We start from the raw sequence: 8670 nt of genomic DNA on the forward strand, positions 1-8670 counted from the left end.
AACATTACATAGCGAAGGTATAGCCACTGAGAGGTACCTATGCCCAGGTAAGAAAATTAATGACTATAAAATGGCCCCTGATTGTACTTCAACTTCATTTGAACGTAGATTTCCTACTTAGTCTCTTTCTCAAACACAAAGCGTTTACGTAAAAATAATGGTGAAAATTAGGTAGACCATTACTAATTATACCCCTGTCCTAAATTGTTTACTAACTTATTTTGGTGACAGAATTTTGTGCTTTGTTCAATTGTATTATAATCTAAGTTTGTTAAATCAAAATATCAGAGTCGAATTTAGTTATTGGCATTGGATATTAAAATTTGAGTATCAGTGATACGAGGGATGCTGATAAATGTGAGGCACTTTAGACCGACAATTAGGTAGTACGTTCCGAGAAACATCTACCGACACTTAACAAAGACAGAATACCTATATTGGTATTTGAAAAATATAACGAAGAATCTACATATAAATAGATGTCATTGAAGATGATAAAGTACGAGTAATTTCGCTTAAATAAGTGATGTAGAGTGTCTTCATTCAGAATATAATATTCATTCATTCAGTGATATTTTTCAATAAATACCTAATTCGTATAAGAAAAAGATTATTCTGTAGGTAGGTAGGTATTTCTTATTTATCCTAGAAAACTCCCTACGGTATAAGTAATGTGAGTGAATGGTAAGGTTCATCGTTCCGATTATTATCAGTCAAAACAGTCGGTCATACTCAATTTAGATCACGCATAAGTAGGTAATACCCTCGTCCTAATTAACGATTGTGTTCCATACATTAAAGACATCAGTCTTTGACCTTATTATGTATATTGAAATTATTTTGTAGGTAACATCAGTCAAGTGCAGGTAAGATCCATGAAAATGTGACTATTTTTTCAATATTGAACATAATTTAGGTGCAATGTAAACCTAATAATGCTTAGTAGGAAAGTAGGTAGAAAAACTAAAATATTGACCTAAGTAGTAGTTACAAATGGATAGATTAACACTTTATGATATCTACGAACACCACAAAAAAAAGATTAGGTAAAGAAGTTTTCCTGAAAAAACGAAACTTAAGTGGGAAATAAGTGAGCCTGCTGCCTGCACTGTGACATTTGAAAGGGTCTTCGAAGACTACACCCATATCCATTATCCTTTAACAATGTAAATACGAGTACCTCAAAATATGCGTATGCGCCGGATCCGGAACATCTGAGTCATCACACGAATGTTTCCTCGAGGGATCATTGGCATGCTAACAACAACCAACCAAGTTATCGGTAACATTGAAACGCGAATTAACATGAGCGGCGCGGTGCAGCCACGGCCGCGGCAATCGATCGTCACGAGACCTGCTGGTGCCATCGACAAAGAAAATTAAAAATTACACTTTTGCCCCACCTCATCTTTAATATTTTTGGAAGTCAGCACGTAAAGTGATCAATTATCGTAAAAAAATGTCGCTGTAGAAAATAGGTCACTGCGTTTATCATCATAAAGATAATCTAGTTAGTTAGGTGTGTGCCTAAATATCTTAATTACCTTCTGTGCCAAGAATAAGCTTCTCATTATTTCATTTAAGTCGTCTCAAATATTAATTATTCTGCCAGTGACATGACCGCATTTAATTACATGTCGTTCTCATGTCTAACACAATTCTAGACGAAGTTAACTTTACCGCGAAACATTAAGAACGAACGTTTTTTTTTTTTTTTTTTTTATGTGATAGGAGGCAAACGAGCAGACGGATCACCTGATGGTAAGCAAGTCACAAGTGCGCTGCCAACCTTTTAAATCCCATTCCCCCCCAATTGGGCCTGAAGTTCAAGAACAACGTTCTGAAGTTCTGAACCATACTGCACCAATTGCTAAAAGAAGCACGTTTTTACATTTTTGTCAGCTGGCTGCTCCGCTAACATTTTTATTACTTTGGGAACTGCAAGTAATAATACTTTTTCATACGGAAAAGCGGAGTAATAAATATTTTAAAACTGATATATTGAGCTGATTTTAATCTTTTACGTTCCAGAGTTACCAGGTACATTGTAGGTGTTCCGGTGAAATAATTTACTATCATAAACGTTCGTTTCAGCCAAATGACGTCCACTGCTGGAGAAAGGTCGCGGTCCTGCTCATCGGTCATAAACGTATTCTGATATAAATAAAAAACTTGATAGAGTATTATGTTCTGTGTTTTGAAATAAGAATTAATCCTAGTTTCAGGAGTCTCACAGGCAAGTTAATCCCTAGTCGACAACGCTTAGAGCTCTTAATTAGTTATTAGACTCTAAGTACAAGTTAAGCTTAGTAGAGCGTTTTAGGGATTCAGGTATAAAAGGTTTGTGGCGCTCGTATAATATGCGATACCTACTATTGTTTTCAGTAGCCACTTTTTGAATTTATAATGCTAATTACACCACAAATTACACGTAAAAATGTTTTTTTTTTATAAATCTAGAGTTTTGTATATGCTAATTAGTTGTATAAACATGTATTGCTGTTTATATTATTTTTTAAAATCAGCCCTAAGACTTTTTGCAGCATTCTTCTTTTACTTAAGGTAAGTAATTTTGGGTTTGCACAAAATTTTGCATTTCTAAACATCTGGTTGGGTTGTTTCGGAACCCTGATGGATTAACTTGTCACACTTGACGAGTTTTCGTCAGATGGATCTAAATGCCGGATATCCTGAAAGATTACCCTAAAAGTGGATGTGAACGTACAGCAAGATTCTACTAGAAATAAATTCTAAATTCCAGCAAGGAAATAAATCTTTAAGTTAATGTTTTGTTTATAATAATATTACCTCTACATCTAATTAACTTCCGTGGTTTTAGCAAGTTGTGTTGTTTTTACATGCATTACATGAATTCCGACCCAAGGGAATTGGGTCAAATTGATTAAAACAGTTATTAATGTTGTTCATTCCGATCATCTAAAAATGTTTGATTATCCGAACATTAATACGGCTCATTGGGTAACTTGAAAGGGTGAGTATATTTTATGACCCGAATCACCCCTCAGGAAGGTTATTACTTAATCAAAATAATCCTCTGTACTTATTTGACGGGCTCACTACTCCGTGACACACGCGCGATTAATCCCGAGCGTAACCACTTACAAACAATGTGGTCAATTACCGGAGAGAAAGATAGAATGTTGAGCTGCTAATGGTCGTAATGAAAATTGGCACTTTGCCCGAAAGAAATTCAATACAACACGGCTCGGCGCTGACACGGCAAAGTTTGCAGCGAACCTGGGTACCTAATCGAGAGAACAGCGCACAATCTGCCAGCTAGCTAGCGTGCGGGATTGAAGCCGGAGGGTGCGAGTTTCAAAACGCTAGACAAGTTCTCTACCTTGTCATCTGCAAAAACTTTTGAAGGTGGAAACGAACGAAGCTAAATATACCTAACTTGAGGCATTAGCGAAAGTCTTTTAGGCGAGAAATTGGCAAAGCTCTTTAGTTTGTTCTATTTAGAAGTAAAATAAAAGCAATCAAATCTGGCTGTAGTAATTTCACAGTAAATATTTGGCACAGATTTACTCATAGATACTTTATTTTATATTACGTAGGCGTGGCGTATACATAGCGTAGGTTTATCCTACGCTTTTTGTGAGAAATTGGATTAGCAGTAGAGAAAAAAGATTACACATTAGAAAGGCAATGAAGATACAGTGAGCAAACAGTAAAAAAATAAGGGTCATTATTTTTCTAGAAACTAGAACTCCACGATGTTTTGGAATTGCGAGTGATGTGACAATAACCGTTCTCGGGACAAAATGGCTCTCGGCATACGATCTAGAAAATTGCATTCATTGCGGCAAAGAGGGTTTTTGCTAGCCATCGCAGTCGGATAAAACAGTATACAAGAACAAATTGATGTGGCATTATATCAGTTGTTTGTGGTTACTATTCCAATAAACAGACGATAATTCAGATTTATATTTCAAGGTTAGTTCCGAAATTACGAGACCCTACTTAATTGGTATGATTTAATGCACGTCACGTCTTCAATAACTTGTAGTCATTAATTATGTCTGTTCTTATTTTTAATTGTGACGGACTATTTTAGATTATAAATAGATATCGTAATAAACAACCAGTGTCAATATCGCCGACAGCTATAGACCAGGGATTCTCAAACTCATAAACGTTTAAATTTTAGACGGCTGTGAACTTTTTCAAAAACGTAGACCAGTTTTGTAAAAAATCTTGCCCACTTAGGTATTTTTAAGATTATTGTATAGGTAACTCTTCATTGTCATCTATTAACTACGAGTACATCCCACACAATAAAAATCTGTACAGGTTGAAATTGAAACCTTAAAAGGATGGCATTCTCGATTTCAATTTAATCCTGTTTAATATCTCTCTTGGGCTTGGGTAACTAAACTCAAAGATACCTCTAGGTTTACGCGGGGTCCACTTTGAGAATCCCAGCTTTAAACATTACCGCAATGGACGTACTGGGCGAGTCAATTAAATTTTATTAGTTCCGGCTAGCGGAAATACGCTTAAACCTCGATGAGATTCGGTTTGTAAACAACCCACATTCGGAATGTGGCTCTGGGAGACTTAATGGGCAAAGGGCTATGCCCCGTTACTCTAGTCGCCAGGCCAGAGGTGCACAAGAATGTGTGATAAGCAGCCACTCAACTAATGACTGTGACGCGCCGCTATCCATTTAAAACCACGCAACGTTGCCGCAACACTTTTTAAACGATTACCTGTACAGGGTGTAAGAGATAGGGAATCAAATATTTTAAGGGGTAACTCTGATTATAGTGCCGAACATGATATAATAATGGTCGCATTTTTGGGAATAACAAACGCGGCTGAAAGCTTTTTTTAATTTTTTTCATTAATTACAATACTTCATGTTCCACACTGATTTACAGTGCTTAGTGCTTTGTTAATTGGGGTGTTTTAAAAATCTAATTAAAATATTTACAGTGCTTTGTTAATTGCGTTTTTTTTGCGATAAAAGTCTAATTAAAATAAAATGAAAAATCGGAAAACTCAAAAGCATGGCCTCAGCTCACTCAATACGCCTACGAGTATACCATAAATAGGAACACCCTTTAGTGATTATGTTAACATTTCCGTAACTTTGTAATCACCATTATTAATTAGGGATGCCTTAATTTTAATTGATGAGCTTAAAAGTTATTAGGTATGTTATGTGCCTATTCCTTCATTTATTTTGCGTGAACTTTCATAAAGAAAAGTGTAATTAGCGTGGTCTGTCTTTGCCTAGTCTAGTAAACAGACCGCAATTTGTTTAGCAAAGCCTTAAATTAAGAATTGTGGCTTCAGTGAACTAGTAATGATGCTCATTGTTCAACGTACTACAATAACACTATGTAAGTAACTGAGTAAATTTAAGACCGTAATTTTTATTCTGCTCACTGCGCAAAGTTGGTTTCAATTTGTAAATACGAATGATAGTGTCCATAAAAGAGAGCTTTGGATAAGTGCATCATAAAATACGAAACACTGAATGTATGATAACATTGGGACAGATTGTAAATTGTGGTCGCGTTGTGTGGAAATCAGAAATGGTGCAGTATGCACTGCGGAGAGCGGGCCAGGGAGGGAGCCCCGGAGCGAAATCTGCATAAATATTATCATTCTCTGTTGAAGCATTCCGTCGCTAATTAAGCAATCGAAACAATAAACTATGAACGCGACTGAGCTGTTGTAATATATTTGAGCGCGATATTTCCACAGATAATTTCTTTGAATCCACCACCGCAATAAAACAATGTTAGCAAGTGTAAAGAAGGAAGGTATAATACTTGAAGAGCACCTATTTTGAGGCGCACCTATGTTTACCTAATAATACAAAGATTTTGAACTTTATGTTTACTAAGATGAATGAAAAGTGCTTACCAGGGCAACATTACATAGTGATGTGTCTCATAATAATGAACACGCTTTGTAGTAGGTAACTACCTCGAAAGTTAACTTACTAAATTATTAACCCGACAAAATGACACTCAAGTAGAGCAAATCGAAGATCAAGCAAAGTTAAACCAACGCGAACGAATCCCAATTTAAAAAGTAGTTTAAAAATGTATAGTCAGTTACTTAATTAACAGTGTTGGATGTTTCCTCATTTCTCTGTGCAATTTAATTAATGAGACGGAATCAGTAATTAACCAACATAATTTTCTTTGTCTGCGTAGTACGAAAAACAGTCCCGCTTTTGAAGATTGTTCAAATCAACGTTGCCTGTTCTTTGTAAAACGGCAAATGTATATTCTGTGTTTATGCGAATATTCTGTGTTTATGCGAAACATTGCGCCGACTTAAAAGTTTAGTGGTGTAGACGACAAACTTCTAGTCGTTTCACTTTAAAAATACGATAAGCACTTGTTGCCATTAGGTATGTGAGGATCAAGTGCTATACAGGGTGTTAGGTAAATGGGTATATGAGCCGACACTAGCCCATGTTAACATGGTCATATAAATGGTATGGTGAAGTCAGAAAATTGATATCTTCATTTTAATTATTTTAATTTTCATACAAATCGGATTTTATAAAATTTATTTTGTATGAAAATTAAATAAAATAAAATGATGATATCAAATTTCTAACTTCACCATACCATTTATATGACCATGTTAACATGGGCTAGTGTCGGCTCATATACCCATTTACCTAACACCCTGTAGATGCAATTTTCATGCGTTATATCATTTTGGCCTCTATTAAAAGTGCATCTAAGTTTAAAATTCAAGGCCCTAGAAGTTGAAAGGAGTAAGTAGTACCAGGCCTGTTCATCTCCGCGAGTTTACATCGAAAACAAAACACGCACGATTGCCCCCTACAGGAGTACTATTCGACAAGGCCTCACATACGAGCGAACATTGTCTCACGCACGCGTATTCTTGTGTATGATTGAAAAAAATAAAGAAAATGGTGTACTAAATACTGTGCAGTATTTAACTGCCTAAATAATAATAAAAACACAGAATGTACTTTTTTAAGTTGCCTGAAGACACTGAGAGGTAAATAAGTGGTTAATATTATTCATGATAATTCATGCTAAATCATGTATTTCCTCCGCCATTTTCTGCAGTTTGGCACCTCACGTCACATCATTTTACCGAAGTCAGCCCTATAGCTTCGGCGCAGTACCGATCACTGACGTTTGTCAACAAAACTTTTGACAAACTTGCTTGACTCTTGAGACAAGCTAAATTACACCATATTGTTAATGACATTGAGCATAATTTTTTTTAAATACCTTCGCGAAGTAAAACTTCTGTACGTAGTACTTATTATTATTCTGTGGTAGTACGTAAGCGTTCTTCTGTTTCCACCTGAATATTAATCAAAACTCTAAATTAAATTACTTATTCAAAAGTTTGGACAGGGGAAGGAATGGGCGCAATTTATTTTGCACTTTAAAACAATTTCTCGGTCCATCCATATTTATTTTGCACTAGCTAGCCTTGTCCGCAACTTCGTACGTTTTTAAGTGCGCCACAGTATACACGAAATTGAGGTTCACACTATACCTACATTTGCACAAAATGCATCTTATTAAAACTGCATTAAAAGCCACAGTGTTTAGCCATCATGCTTATGATAACTACAATTTATTCCTTAGAATGAAAAAAATCAGTATCGCTGTTACCCGTCGTCTAACCTAACTCAAATTAAACTTTACTCGAGAACGCGTGAAGGCAGTTGCAATTAATATCAAATAACTAGGTGTTGAGCTTTGTGACAATTACCTATTAAAGTGAAGTAAACGGTATAACTGAAATCATACTGTACTGTTTTTCCTATAAAAAATCATATTTACTCGTTTCACTCAAGACGTGTTTTAAGATAACTTATTTCGATTGAGTAATGTCCAATGTCCATGTGGTTTCAGAACGTGATGACGATGTGTTAAGTTAGTGAATATAAAATTATTAATTTTGTCTAACTAGTAGGTATTTTGAAGGTACACTTTTCGGCGTCAAAAGGCGTAATAGTCTGCACAAGCCAGTATATAAGTAAATCAATTTATCCGTTGTGTAAGATACGCAGTTAAAAGAATTCAACTGATCTCGCAATCGAAGAAAGATTAACTTTGAGTCTATAACAATTTTATTTACTGTCTGGAATTTAGTAGGTAGGTACTCTTACACCTATACTTTAATGATATACCAAAGAGCTCTTTAATCAGTGAACAGTGTTTGGGAGCTTGTTTTGTTACCGTTGATAAAGTAAATTACTGTAGTTACACTAAATTTTCGCTATTGTTAAGACAGCATTAAGGCACTTTAACTAGCAATAAGGTACCAGACCTATCGATGAAGCGATAAACAACATAAATGGCTCCCATTCAAAAGAAACCGAAGTCAATAGTCATGTGTTCCGTGTCATCGGTAGTTCGTGAATAAATAGCCCGATGTGGAACAATGGAGACAAAATGACTAGCATCTACATGACAAAACGAGAGATTGAAAGTATGTAAAATGAACAGATACGGCGCAAGCGCACGATTTAGCATACAACTGATGCTATCTGCAACACGTTAGTAGCCTTGTTTTGTATTGTAACTCGGATCATATGTCGAACGCCATATCTGTAACAATTGTAACCTATTGTGTTTTTGAGTAGGGAAAATATACGTTTTTAAATAAAAAAGAAGCCTCTTTGAA

This window comes from Ostrinia nubilalis, chromosome 3 (assembly GCF_963855985.1).
Source record: "Ostrinia nubilalis chromosome 3, ilOstNubi1.1, whole genome shotgun sequence".
NCBI lineage: Eukaryota > Metazoa > Arthropoda > Insecta > Lepidoptera > Crambidae > Ostrinia > Ostrinia nubilalis.